Below are 13,991 nucleotides of genomic sequence, written 5' to 3'. Positions count from 1 at the left end.
AAAAGCAGTCAGCAGTACTCATATCATATTGGGCTGTCTTGAAATTTCCTCTGTTAGATTAGTTAGTTGGTAGCCTTTAAGCTCAGCCTCACGAAGTTTTAAGGCATGGACAAAACACAGACAAACTTTTCCCAGAGTGTGTGGGAAGCCAGCCATGGCCCACTGGCTTTTTGAGAGACAACATTTGTTCCTTTTTAAGGACTGCACGTGTTAAACTTGTTTTGACCCTGCACGGGAGAAACTCGGACAGCCAAAGATCTGTAGGAGTCAGGTGCTTCCTGTTAAAGATCTGATGTTATCTATAGGAGTCAGGTGTTGTAACTCCATTTTGTTAAGTTCGTCCACCTATTTGGGAATCATGATTATTAGTTGCAAGTGTTGTTAATTTCTTGAGCCTGCTTTCTCTTGCCCGTGTGAACCCTCGTTCCCGTGGAGCGGGTGTTGAGGTTACTATGGTAATCCTAGCCCATAGTAGTTCGGTCTTTTCCTTTAAAAGGCTGATGCCTGCCTGCAATAAACGTCGCCTTGATCAGACTCTTGTCTTGGCGTCCTTCCTTTCTCTCTGCCCCATCTCCACCCCGCTGCTCTTTCAGGTTTGAGGTACTGCGGGACAGTGCTCTGCGTCGCCGGTTCACGACAAGAGTGTAGCATGAATAACCTCTAGTCCAATTCCCAATATATGCCTTGTTCCCATCTGAAATCACCTGAACCTGGCCTGTGCTTTCCTCATTGCTATCAACTTTTTGGTTTTCTGAGTCTTAGCTGGAATCATCCACCAGGCCCTGCTCACAGCATTTTTAGGACTTCTCCAGCCCATTTCTCCAGTTTTCCAAACTCCGCTGACAAACCATTCCAAAGGCTTCTTAACCATAGAGTCAGGTATCAGTTTTTTGTTTGTCAGATTTTCCCCTGCTGGAACAAAATACATGCCACCCGTAACTTCAGGAGAACAAGGTTATTTGGATCACTCATTCAGAGGGTTCAGTCTATGCTCGGCTGCTTCTAACACAGCAACGTCGTGGCAGAAGGGCCTGGCGTAGCAGAGCTGCTCTAGTGGTAGCTGGGAAGCAGAGCGCAGGGGAAAGCTCCGGGGAAAGCAGTACCCTCAAAGGCAGCCCCCAGTTCTGCAGGTCCAACAGGGCCCACTTGCTAACGTCACTTTCAGCTGTGAACATCCCCAGGTTCCCTCACTGATGAGAATAGGAAACCCCTGGTTCTGTTACAGTACTTTACCAGAAGTCTCACAATCCAGTTAAACTGACAATGAAGATAAATTGGCTCCTGTGGTAAATAGCTACGAATGAGCACTTACCGTGAGCTAGGTGCAAGGTGTGCTGAGAAAGAGCCTCAGTGAAACCAAAAGCAAAGCCCTGTTGTATTGTTGCCAGTTCCCATGTGTAATATTCTCACTGTGCATGGCCATTTTCAAGCTACCAAAGTTGGGAAGAGCTGAGAATCAGAATTGGAAAGAGATATGCAGGGGAGTTCCCACATACGAGTAATCAGTGCCCCAACACACAGCAGGCATTTCACAAACACTGTTGCTTACTGTCCCCAGGACCTCCCTAGACAGGTCCCCAGAATGAGGGTCAGAGAGATCAAGCAGTAATTCCAAAGCTCCACACTGACCAGAGGAATGTCGGAGATTTGTGTAGATCAAATATATGCCCATTCATGGCTGTGAAAATTTAAGAATCTACTTTTTTAAAAATTTTGGATGGTGCAAAGAGGTGTCCTGAATCTACAACATTTAATTTCCTAAGATTTAAAAATTTCACAAAAATATATTCTACCTTTCCATAGCCAGAGGGAAGTAAAGAATACTTCTCTTGCTAATAATGTTCTGATTCTCAGAAAAGTGAAAAAAAAAAAAAGAAAAGAAAAGGAATGTACGTAATAAATGCTGTCAACAGATAGAAATGGTGGGTGGCATCCCATCAATTTTTCTCAGGCTGATATTTTGTGACCCAGCCACTTTCCAACCTTCGAATGTGTCTGTGAGTTCTTCATATGCTCTATGAATTCAAAATTAAATTGCTGGTACCTTAAGTGCAGTGTTTCCATTTTCTTATGCTACAGCAGTTCGTTTTTTCTGAATCAAATGTATTTGCACCTTTTGCAGAAATACTCACTTGGGGACCCAGACCTCTGCTCACCAGCAAGGGAAGCTTGTATTGGCTGTTACACGCAGAAGAAAAGGCTTCCAGGATGCCACTGAAGGAGACACACACACACACACGCACTCATTCACTGGAGTTTGTCAAGAGTTGATGGGTTATAATAAGTTAAGCCATTTTCCTGAATAGTATGGTGATCAAACGGGTCTCTGTGTGCAGAGAATGTCTCTGTCATTAGACAAAAATGTTCAGTATTACTTTCTTCTGGGAGGAGTGTGGAGAGGGAATTACCATTTTTAATGGTCATAGGTTTTTTATAAAGCCAACTTTGTTGTGCACGAATAACCTGAAATAGGATACGTCAGTTTGGAAAATGAATTCACAAAAGGACAGGAAACACAGGTGGATTCACACATGCTAATGTCTCCAGATGGCACTTGACACAGGGCAGTCCTGTCCTCAGCTCCTCCTGCACCTGCATGCCTCGCAGTTCAGAGGGCATCAGAATAAACCAAGTGTGCGTGTGCAAACTTTACTGTAGCAGAGTGATTCTAAAGGAGTTCACACCAGGGGGAAGTTCGAGCCATTTCCTCTCCATTTCCCCCAGTTCCCTGTTCACAGTTACTTTAAAAAGCAGTGATCAAAATATACAGTAAATCTTTAAATTAAAAACCTTTGTTACAGTAAAAGACATTGCCGTTAATCCCCTACCAAACACTTCCCCTGGCTTTGAACACACTCATCCCATCGTTCTTACTGCTTTCTGCCGCAGTGTGGGAAGTCCTCCTTCCTGAGGGTCTTCGTAGGGTGCGACCAAAAATACAGGGACTTGCTGGCAAGCACCATCCAATGGAAAGGCAGGCTTCTAAAAACATGATTCTGTGTCCCCATGCATCTCATTCACTAGATCTGGCACCATATGACTTCCGGCTGTTCCCAAACATCAAGATGACCATAAAAAGGGAATGTTTTGGATAGATTCAGGACACTGAGGCAGCCATGACAGTGGTGACTAAAGATGGATTTTCACAAAAGACTATTTCAGATACGCTTTAGAAAGTAGCAAGAATGGTGGCACAGTGGCCGGGGATTTAGCTTAGCTATGCCACCACCTGCCTTGCAAACAAAAGTTCCATCCCGGGTACCAAAATAAAAACAAAACGAATGATGGGCCTAAGTGCTTGAGGTGAGGGTGAGGGTTTAGAGGGGGATTCATAGCAGTGTGTCTTTTACCGTAATACTTTAAAAAAATTAAACACTCACTGTAGTTTTCGATCCCAACGCTTACTTGTTAAGAGATGGGAAAGGACAAAGGAGAGATCGGTGAGAGGTTGCGGGAGCATCCGGGCATTCCCTGGGATGCATCCGGGCATTCCCAGGCCTGCATCCGGGCATTCCCAGGCCTGTGTCCTTTTCCAGCTGCTCTTTGGCCTCTTAACCAGAGCTTGCTCCCCTCAGATCGGCCGTTTCACACTGTTGCCCCCCACCCCCGCCCACCCCTTCAGCGCCAGCTTCTGGGAGACTATTTCCATGACGACCGGAGTAACACCTCCAGTCTGCCACCTCCTAACTGCCGAGATAAAAGGGTAAAGGAAAAACAAGGTAAGAGAAGCTAGTCATCCGTGTGTGAGTTTAAAAGGAATCACAATTTAATCACCAGTAATTATTTAATACCACCACTCAAATCAAACGGTCCGATTTTACTATGCCTTTAATGGTGAGAATTATTATTATTTTGGTATCCGTCTCATGGGATCGACCTTTTTCCTTTTGTTAAGTGATTCTACTTTCTAGAAGGCAATGGTCTGAAATAATGTATCCTGAAGGTTAGGGTTCTTCAAGGACTCACAGGTCTTTCTGAGGCAGAGAAAGAGCAGAGGAGGGAAAACCTGAAGATTCACCAGCAAAATAATTTAGCAAAATTTTCTCCTTCTGATTTTATGAGCTTTTTCAGTTTCCTGGATTTTTTTATTCTTCCCTGACATCTCCATGAGTTAGGATGACATTGACGACTGACAAGAGAAAGATGAGTGAGGGAACAGATGGTGGAGAGGAGGGGATAATGGGCAGAAAGATGGCTTTAGATTACCATAGCCCACTGCCTCTTGAAATTTTCCTAATCACCGAGAGCTTGTGGCCTGTCTCTTTGAGAAGCCCTGAGCTGCAGGCCACCGTGACCTCTGCGTTTTCTGACATTCATTCATTATTTATTTATTCAAATGTAATGTGCCAGATATACCTGCAGAAATAAGGTAGATAAGTTCTCATAGGGATTAATATAGGTATCTCAGCCCCCAAACTTTGGTTCCTTACGGAATTAAAATAATGTCTATCAAACCAGGATAAAAGGTAACAGTACAACAGGCTTGCCAAAAGTGACTGAGGTTAGGAGTCTAGCTGAAAATCAGGGCACTGCAGGGTAGACATAGGAGAGTGTGTTGTCCTGACCGAAGAGCTCAGCTGGGTACAGCTGTCTCATGTGAGAGCAGAAGTGTCTCAGGAAGGTAGGAAGGTAGGAAGGACAGCGTGGGTAGACAGCAGTGGGTAGCTCTGATCCCAGAGCTGTTTGTACAGTTTTCTGCTTCTGGGTGCCTCTGACTACCAGGTCACAACTTTAGAAAGAGGTATATCCTATGTCTACCTTGCAGACATGGTCCTTCCTAGGACTGGGAAGGAGCACCTTTGGAATCAACTTTCTCAGTTTTATATCTAGCATTTAATGTAATTATCCTTTAAAACAAGAGAAGAAATGAATATAAATATACTTACACTGTCATTTCTATCATCCTACGTCTGCTGGTGCTCTAAATTTCTTCATGTGGATTCGAGTTACCATCTGGTACCCTTCCTTCCCTGCCTCTGGTATTTTCTTATAAGGCAGATCTGCTGTCAATACATTCTCTGTTTTTACGTACCTGGAGGAAGTCTTTATTTCACCTTTTATTTATTTATTTTTTGTGTGGTACTGGGCATTGAACCTAGGGCCTTCACACTGAGCTACATCCTCAGCCCTTTTTTTGTTTTTGAGGTAGAGTCTCAGTGAGTCATTAAATTGCTCAGGCTGGGGTGAAGCTTGCAGTCTGCCTGCCTTAACCTCTCAGAGTGCTGGGATTAACAGGTGTGCGCCACCAGGTGTGCCTGGTTTATTTTGCCTTCAATTTTCAAGTATAGTTCTGCTGGATATAAAGTTTGTGGCTCATCGAAAATGGAATCACTCTTTCCTGGTCTCTACCATTTCTGATGAGAAGTCAGTGTTAATCTTTTTGAGATTTTTTTTTTGGTATGCAATAAGATATTTATGCTTCTTCAGAATTTTATCTTTTGTTTTTGATGATTTGACCATAATGTGTCTAAGTATGGATCAATTCCCTTTTACCCTGTTTGATGTTTGTCTACACTTTTGAGTGTGTAATTACATTAAATTAATTTTAATTAAAAAATTAAAAACTATTTTAGTTTATCACTACACGTGTGTAATACATAATGTGTACATTCTTGTGGGAAGGTGGTACGTGTAGATAATAATTTTAATTCCTTTAGTTATTCCCATTCCCTTCCCTCCCTCCTCCTGATTAATTTTGTGAAAATCAAATTGGGGACTTTTCAATCTGAGTATTTTTTCTGTCTCTCTTCTGTGTCTGGTAATCTCATTATTTGGATATTGTCTGACTAATGGTGTCTCATAGGTTTCTAAGCCTCTGTTTTTCTTCATTCCTTTTTCTTTCTGTTCTTCAGATTGGAGAACCTACAGGTTTGCTAAGTCTTTCTTTGGCCACTCTATCTGCTTCTGAGCTCCATTAGTGAGATTTTCATTTCATTTTTGTACTGTTCAACTCCAAGATTTTTATTTGTGTTTTATTTATAATTTCTGTTTATTCTCTACAGGCTGGGGCATTGCTGGCATACTTTCACTTAACTATTTAAAAGTTGTTTTAGTGCTTTGAACTTATTTGTAATGGTAATTTGAAGTCTTTGTCAACTAAGTCCCACCTCTCAGGGACAGTTCCTATAGATTTTCCTACGTAGGCACATTTTCCCATTTCTTTGCATTTGTGATGCTTATTAAGAAGACACAAGATAGTTTATATTTTTAGAGTTTAATTATTGAATTATACTGTAATGTCTTCATCTATGATTTAATCAGGAAGAAATGCTTTGCATTTACATCAACGACACATTTACTGTAGTGGAATAAAACAGACACAGACAAAAGACCAAGTACATGTTTTAAAAAATGAATACATGTTTCACCTGGTCCTACTTTTGCTATTTTGGACCACACTTTTCCTGCTAGAAAACTGATCTTTACATACATTTTAAGTCTGTTTTTTCTCTCCACAATTTTAAACATTAAATGGAGCATCTCACAATTGCTAGTTATAAACAGAAGACTGAAAACAATGTGGGAAACAAAGCTTTAAAACAGAGAGAGCAGATAGCTATTACCTTAGTGGAAGAACTGAGCAAAACATACCCCTGTGTGGCTCATCTCGGAGACATTCACCCAGAGGCCAGCACGTCAGACCCAGGACTCTGTTTCCTGTGTACCCTGCAGGCCCAGATGTGAGTGCTTCTGGTCTCAGGGTGCAAAAGTCAAGTGAAAATGTCTATAAAATATCAAAAAGCTATATATCAGAATAGAGCTAATTCGAATCAAAACTGTGTGCTGTGGTCTAAATATACACCTTCAGCTTTTTCCTTTTTAAAATTTTTTTTTTTATTTTGTATATTTTAAAATAACATTTTTAGTGTGCTTTGTGGTCACTAAGTAAAGTTGTAGCTCAAATGATTAAAATTTTTACCTTTGATGTGGTTCTACTAAGATTTCATTATCTATGACTTTACCAAACCAGGTTATACATGAGGTTAGTTTTAGCTAAAACAATAAAATGAATCAACCTTAAAGGTAATGTTAACTATTTTAAGAGTACACAAAATCACAATGCCCACCTCATAGTCAAAGTGTACAACTTTAAGTATTAACTACGGCTTACATGTAATTTAAAAGCAAATACTTCCTGTACTTTTTAATCAAATTACACTGAGAAATGTAGGGGAAAAAATTAAAATCTTGGCAAAATTTGTTTTTGGTAACAAAAAACAATGTAACGGCGAATATAAATGAAACAAAAGACCAGTATTTAAAGTTTGTAATCTCTGAACAAACATACATTTATTATCTAAAAAAATATTTTGGTAGTAAATTGGATTGAGAGAATAAATGTTTTGCTGTAAATAAAAAGTACAAATTTCTAATTACATAGCCTTATAGCTAACAGTTTTTAAAAACATGTATAGCTAGCTAAGAGTTCTCTAAAACATGTACATATGATACCCTAAAATATCTCTGCTAAAAATCAACTTTATTTCAATGGGTCTCCCTGAAATAGGATTTTTATGATACTAGAAATCTTTTAAAAAGTGAGTATGACAGGGCTACAACAATAACATTACTTTTAATAAAAGTTACAGAAGAGATTATTGCTGTACTTTTCCTCATGAACAGCATCAAACTTTGTTGCAGTTAAAAAAGTACAACCAAGGACTGGGGATTTAGTTCAGTAGTTTTGGCACCTGCCTTGCAAGCACTAGGTCCTGAGTTTGATCCCTGGAACCACATTAAAAAAAAAAAAAAATTACAACCAAGCTCTGCTTCTCTTACTGAATTCTACTGTTTCAGTTGTTTGTAAAATTTTTATTCAGCACAGAATAAATCTTAGAATCTTTTCTGTAAGAATTCAAAGTATGTGTGGCTTTACATTATACACGTTTTGCCCATATTTCCCAAATACACAAAAACAATGTACATTTTCCCCCAAAATGAAGATGTCCACATTAAAAAAATAAAGCCTACGAAAAAATCCCAGAGCTAAAAAAAGATTATTTATATGGTACAAGGTGATCTCCTACTAGTCCAAAGTCCAAAACATTTAAATGAAGTTCATTTATATATCTTGTTTGCTTTTCAATGGAATACTAAATTTATTGAGGTGAAATCACATTACTTTTAGTTCTTGCGTCAATGAGTATACACAAATGTTTTTCTACATAGTTATTATAAATAGAAGACCAAGGTGAATGTACCAAAGAGAAATCATTCAGGAGGATTTTCCAGCCTTATACAAATTAGAGAAGGGTTTTCCTTGGTTGGTTTCCATGGCTTGATAGACCAAAACCAAAAAAACAGCCACAACAAACAGCAAAATTTTTATTCACATAGGAATGGAGCACCCCTTTTCTGTCTTTTCTGTCTTGATATCTGCCAAGGGAACATATTTAGATGAAAAAGATTCCTCCATCCCGAAATCACTGAGTTCTAATGGCCGCCCTGCAGTGCCTTTGATTGGCCTGCAGCAACTGGCACTAATTCCTGTTGGTGTAGATGCTTCAGAGAGGACATTTCCTTAAGAATATCCCTCTCTACTCTTCTTCCCTCTGTTTTTTCTTCCACTTCAACTCTCTATCAGTGGTTTCTTTGGTATTCTTCTGGGTACATTTGAGAATTCAGTGATCTGCGTGCTTGAAGTTTCCGGTCACCCTACTGACAACCAAGGGTCCGTTGCTTGGAGCCATTATAATTTCAGCGATAGGAGTATTCTCTGAAATTATTGCACCATCTATACGAAAATGTTGTGAAGTGTCCACCCTTTTCCCCGGAGTTCTTCTTGCCCCTAGTTAATGCCTGCAGAGGTCCGCCTTTTGAAGATCCCCTTGTCCATTCAGTTTCAGTTATTCCAGCTTGTGAATAGCTCTGTGTCAATTCTTCTTTGCTTGAGGTTACTGGAGTCTTTGCTCTGCCCTTTAGTGGTTCTCTCTTCTCAGGCTTGAGCTTGTTGTCACCGTATCAGAGTCATTACCTCCATTCTGCCTTGTATTTTCTGAAGAAGAAATTGTTGGTAAAGGAGAAGTTCTTGATTCTGTCCCTTAGTCCCTCAGTTTCAACAGCTTTTTCTCATAAAGCTTCCTGGTTGTTCCCAAAATAGGACCACGATTCACTCCGTATCTCACAAGCAGATCCAGAAAGTCTTCATTAGAGAGTTCTGTGCCATCTAGATCATCTCTGACTTCTCTTCTTGGTGCTGCAGGTAGAGGTGCACAAACACGTCCTTGCACCGCTCACCGGCCGGGAGCATCACGCTGTTGGCCACCAGCTCGTTCTTCAGCTTGTCTTTGGTCAGCACGGAGGGGTCCTCCGGGAACTCCAGCACCACTCGGGGCTCCTGGCTGGGGCCGTGCTGCTGCCACGTGGGGACTCTTGGCCAGATGAGCAGATGCAGAGCAGGGCCTCAGCCTGCGGGAGCAACAAGACATCTTAGACAATATATTACAGTTACTCTGGAGTTGGATCTAATAGTTGTTTTTGCTGTTTTGTTTGTTTAGTGACTTGCTTAGACGGATGAAGTCTGTCCAGTGTGTGGCCACTTACAAGTCTATGCAAATTTTTGTACTTTTTAGTTAATGTTTTTATTTCTAAGTCAGCTACCTAGTGCTCATTCCACGGTTTGTATGGCTGAGGGATTTTCCAACGATTGGTCAGAAGTTGTCCTTCAAAACTTTGGGCCAACAAGGCTTGCTCTCATTGTTCAGGGGCCTATGTGCACATATTCAAAGTTTAGACAGTTTTTAATTCTGCCTGAGGTTTCAGTTTCTGTCTGCACAGAGCCTCATGATCAGCAGGAGGCCCTGGAGCCCTCTTTGGTCTTTCTGCAGTGTGAATACGAACCCGTGGACGTGCATGGCTCTCCAGATCCCCAGGAATAATTGAGGTTCTTGAAACCTCTGTGGCCATCTTGTTTCCCCAGGTATTTCTCTTATATTTTTGGCTGGTCTCTTACTTTTCACAGAAAACTGTAGCCACAGAAACCAAATAAATTACTGGCTGGTAGCATAACAAAATAACTGTATGAAATTAGAAGTCTATTTGCACAACTTGAAAAGAAGTCAATTCAGCTTGAAGCTTGTGCACCCTTACATTACATTCTTTACATCCCACTGTCAGAGAAGTCAGCCAGTCATTTACCAGTCATCTTTCAGGGGTCTGTCTCCTCCAATAAATGATGGGCTTCTTGAAAGAGACAAGGTATTTTAATAATCTAAATGGCCTCTCTGAGTGGCTGGAATTCACGGCAGGGACTCAACATCCCTGCTCCATGTTGGTGACTGCTACAGATCCTTTCAGAAGTGCCCCATGGTGAACGCTGCTTACACTGTGGACTGATCTGAACTTCATTTCCCAAACAATCATTTGGCATACATTTTCAGAAATAAATTTGGGCACTATGAGTAATTATCTTTAATCTAATTTGGTATTAACTTTGGGGACATCTTTCTTTCAAGTAGCTTCCTGAAGACAGTGCTAAAACTATCCCATGTGCTTATTTATTTTTCCTGGCACCTCTGTGACTTGAGCTAACTTCTGATGGTTGCCTGAATAATGCACGGTGTTAGCCCCAGTGAGAACACCTGGTAGGAAAAGCTCAGCACACCAGGAAGCGACTAATTACAAAGGACTTACTATCATATTCTTCTTAGTACCAAATTATCAGTGTTACTCTGGCTGGGTCCTTCACCTACTGAGTACTCTGCTTATCATCCTTCTGCTGAGCCACTGCACACGTTAGTCAGCTTTCTGTTACTATAACAAACAGGAGAGATAAATCAATTTAGGAAGCAAAAAGGTTTCTTCTGGCTTACAATTTTGAAAGTTCTAGTGCACGATCCATTGTCCCCATCGATTTCAGGCCCTGGTGAGACAGGACACTGTGGCAGGGACACAGGACAAAGCAAAAGCATTTGCCTCATAGCTGGGAAGCACAAAGCAGGGAGAGGAGGGGCCAGCCATTCGCATGCATTCAGACATCTGGGGCAGGTCCCATCGTAGAGGTCACTACCCATTGCCAGGCTGCGGACCAAGCTTTGCCACACGGACTGGGTGACACTCCAGATCCTCATGACGGCCCCCCAGGGTGACGATCCTCCTCGCTGTAGGGACAAGGACTTCTCTCCCTCCGGTTCCTTCCTCTCAGGTGTGAGACTGGCTTTCTCCATAATTTTACATAGGAAAGTTGTTTGCTACAGATAATGCAAGTTTATCAGAGTTTGGGATAAATGAAAGGAAATGACAACACTGCATGTGGCCAGCGTGTCTGGGGCTCCGGCTCCTCCCCACTTCTTTCCCACCTGCAGTGACAGCTGTGTGGTCCAGGAGACCTTGCCTCCCACCACTGGGATTCCTGTGTCTGAGCTCACTGCCCGTTGCTTCCCAGAAGAGAAAGAGTTTTCCCCTCATGGCAGACGAAGGCCAGGAGCTTCACTGAGCCGGATAGCTCTCTTCCCACTGCTTGGCCACTTGGCTGACAGTCTCCTGTGAAGGATCCTTCGGCTCCACCCAGCAGAGCACGGTCTCCCTTCCTAGAGAGAGGAGAGAAGAAAGTGCTGGGTCAACTCCTTAAATTACCAAAGAGCTGACTAAGACTGAGTGACCCTGTGTGTATTGTCTGTTACACTAATGCTCTTCTTTTCGATGGCAAGATCTATGATGGGGCATTCAGGTAAGGCTAGGGCACCAGGCAGATGGATTTCTGGGGGTGAGTGACAAGAGTATCTGCTGCGCCCCTAGACATTGGCCATAGTGATGCAGTGCAGGATGCTTAGCAGCTGATTGCTTGTGATTGGCCGTGAGCTATTTGTTTATGTCCGGCTTCAAATACAGATGAAACCTTAATCTCTACGGCGGCCATTTGGAGGTGAGACCTTTGAAGGTAATTAGGCGTGGACAAGACTGTGTGAGCCTGTAGTCTCCACGATGGGATTACTGCACTTACAAAAGAGGAAGAGACACACAGCCACCAAGGAAAGGTCATGTAAGGACATGATCAGGACACGGGCCCCCAAGAAAGCCACCATGTTGCCACCTGGATCTCAGCTTCCAGCCTCCATAATCGGGAGAAATAACTTTCCATTGTGAGCCAACCAGTCTGTGGTAATTTGTTAATGCAGCCCAAACCGACTGAGATGTAAGCCACTTTGAGTCGCGGGTCATGGTGTAAGGTTGCAGTTCGGCTGATAAAGAGGTGGCCCAGCAATCTTGACTGCTCATGGGGCCTTGGAAGGAGTGCTAGAAATCAGGACTGGCCTGGGACGTGTGAAGATTGCCAAGAATTAGGAAGAGTAGATTGGGAGGAGGACTGGGAAATGCAGACGCAAGGTGGGAATGTCGGTCTGGAATTCCGGGAAAGGCTGGCCTGGCGCTATCCATTCACCAGCTCCTCCTCACAACGCCTTCTCTGTTCCTTCACTCACAGCTTGGAGTCTTCTAGGGAATAATAAAGCTCTGTTTGCCCTGGAAGTTCTCCTTCTCCTTCCTCTCCATGTCAGCCCCTCCTGTTGATGCTGGAACCTGAGTGTCCGTCTCCTCCCTCACGGTGGCATAGGGATCTCACAGCAGGGACACATCTCCTTTGGCACACGAGTCACCCACTTGCCTAGCTCTCCCGTTACCCTTAGGAAAGTCCTACCTTGAGACAAGAGCAAGCAGCCAGGATGCCACAGACCCTGAGCCAATCCCTCGAAGGAGCCAAACTCCCTGTATGGGAAAGGCAGGCTGCAACCAGAGCTTGGAAGTCAGTGGCCGCCCCGGGCCAACTCTACAGGCTCTGCTCAGTCGAGAGCTGCATATTTTCTGGTAGAATCTGCCCTCCAGGTGCAGGGCAGGTGTGTGGGCACCAACGTCGCAGGGCAGGAAAGGCCAGAGCTGGGTCCCAGGCATGCGAGGGAGCGGGCTGGACACGACCCCCAGCAGAAGGCCCGGGCTGGTGCTCAGGTGTCTGCCCAGGCAGGAGGGACCCAGCCGGGAGTGTTCGGCGCAGACAGAGAAGCAGTGAGGTGGGGCTGTGCGTGCCTCTCTGCCCACCTCCGACAGGGCTGTGGGGAGTGGGGTGCGGGGATCAGGGAGCACATAGCTTAGGCGCAGGCTGGGAGGTTCTGAAAGCAGCCTGTGAGGGTGGAGCAGAGGGCGCAGGCTGAGCCAGAACTCTCAGCTGATGTGGTGGGAGCCGCTGAGCAGTGACCACCAGACCCACATCCTCAGGGCCGTAGCCTGGCTGTGACATCCGGAGATGGCACCGTGGGGAGTCTGCACCGAGTCGCGAGTCACAAGTGCCCGGTCCAGGCCGGTCAGCGCAGTCACTGATTTCCCCTGGGGTTCCATGTTCCGCTGTGTTGTGTCCCTCAACCTCACACTCTCGCAGGAGGTGGCAGTGGGGGTGAAGGAACAGGCAGGGCTGAAGATGGGGGCACAGCCTGCTCCCCATCTCCTGGCATCCAGGGTGGGCACTGCCCAGTGCTGTTGGCAGCGTCCCAGGCGCTGTTGGATAAACTTCCAAAAAGATAGAAAAGAAAATATATGCAGGAATGGTTTGATTATGGTAACAAAGTTTTTGGATGTCTTGGTTATCTCTGGGTGTGGCATTTAGGTGATTATATTTCATTTGCCTTAGTGCTTCTCTGTGTTTTTAAAACTTTTTAGTAAACAGAGAAAAAAGAAAACATTTACATATCTCTTGCCATAAACACTGTTGGAAACCAAAGAGCAGGCTGAGGAAAGAATTTAATATGTAATTTCCTCCTAGAATGTAATATATAGAGTTCTGAAACTCTTTCAACATGAAATACACTGGGTTCCCATTACTTCTCTGATAGCTCTGAATAAAAACACTCACAAAACTGAGTCTCACAAAGAGGCACCAAGGGAACAGCAGTGCCGAGGGAAGGGGCTCAGTGTGGGAGCCACAGTATTTCAATCAACAAACTAGACCGACGAAAGGACTCAGTTTTGGTGTGTGCCTACTGAAATGCAGAAATTTAAAAATTTTA

The 13,991-nt window shown here is 43.5% G+C and overlaps 1 pseudogene; it reads right to left on the bottom strand.

Annotated features, from left to right (window-relative positions):
• Positions 1-8,215: 8,215 nt before the first annotated feature.
• Positions 8,216-13,326, bottom strand: LOC104875229 (annotated as a pseudogene).
• Positions 13,327-13,991: the final 665 nt, after the last annotated feature.

The sequence above is a fragment of the Fukomys damarensis genome, unplaced genomic scaffold (assembly GCF_012274545.1).
Source record: "Fukomys damarensis isolate Sample0158 unplaced genomic scaffold, DMR_v1.0_HiC HiC_scaffold_11, whole genome shotgun sequence".
Taxonomy (NCBI): domain Eukaryota; kingdom Metazoa; phylum Chordata; class Mammalia; order Rodentia; family Bathyergidae; genus Fukomys; species Fukomys damarensis.
Note: the sequence above shows the minus strand (reverse complement) of the source record. Positions and strands in the feature narration are given on the sequence as shown.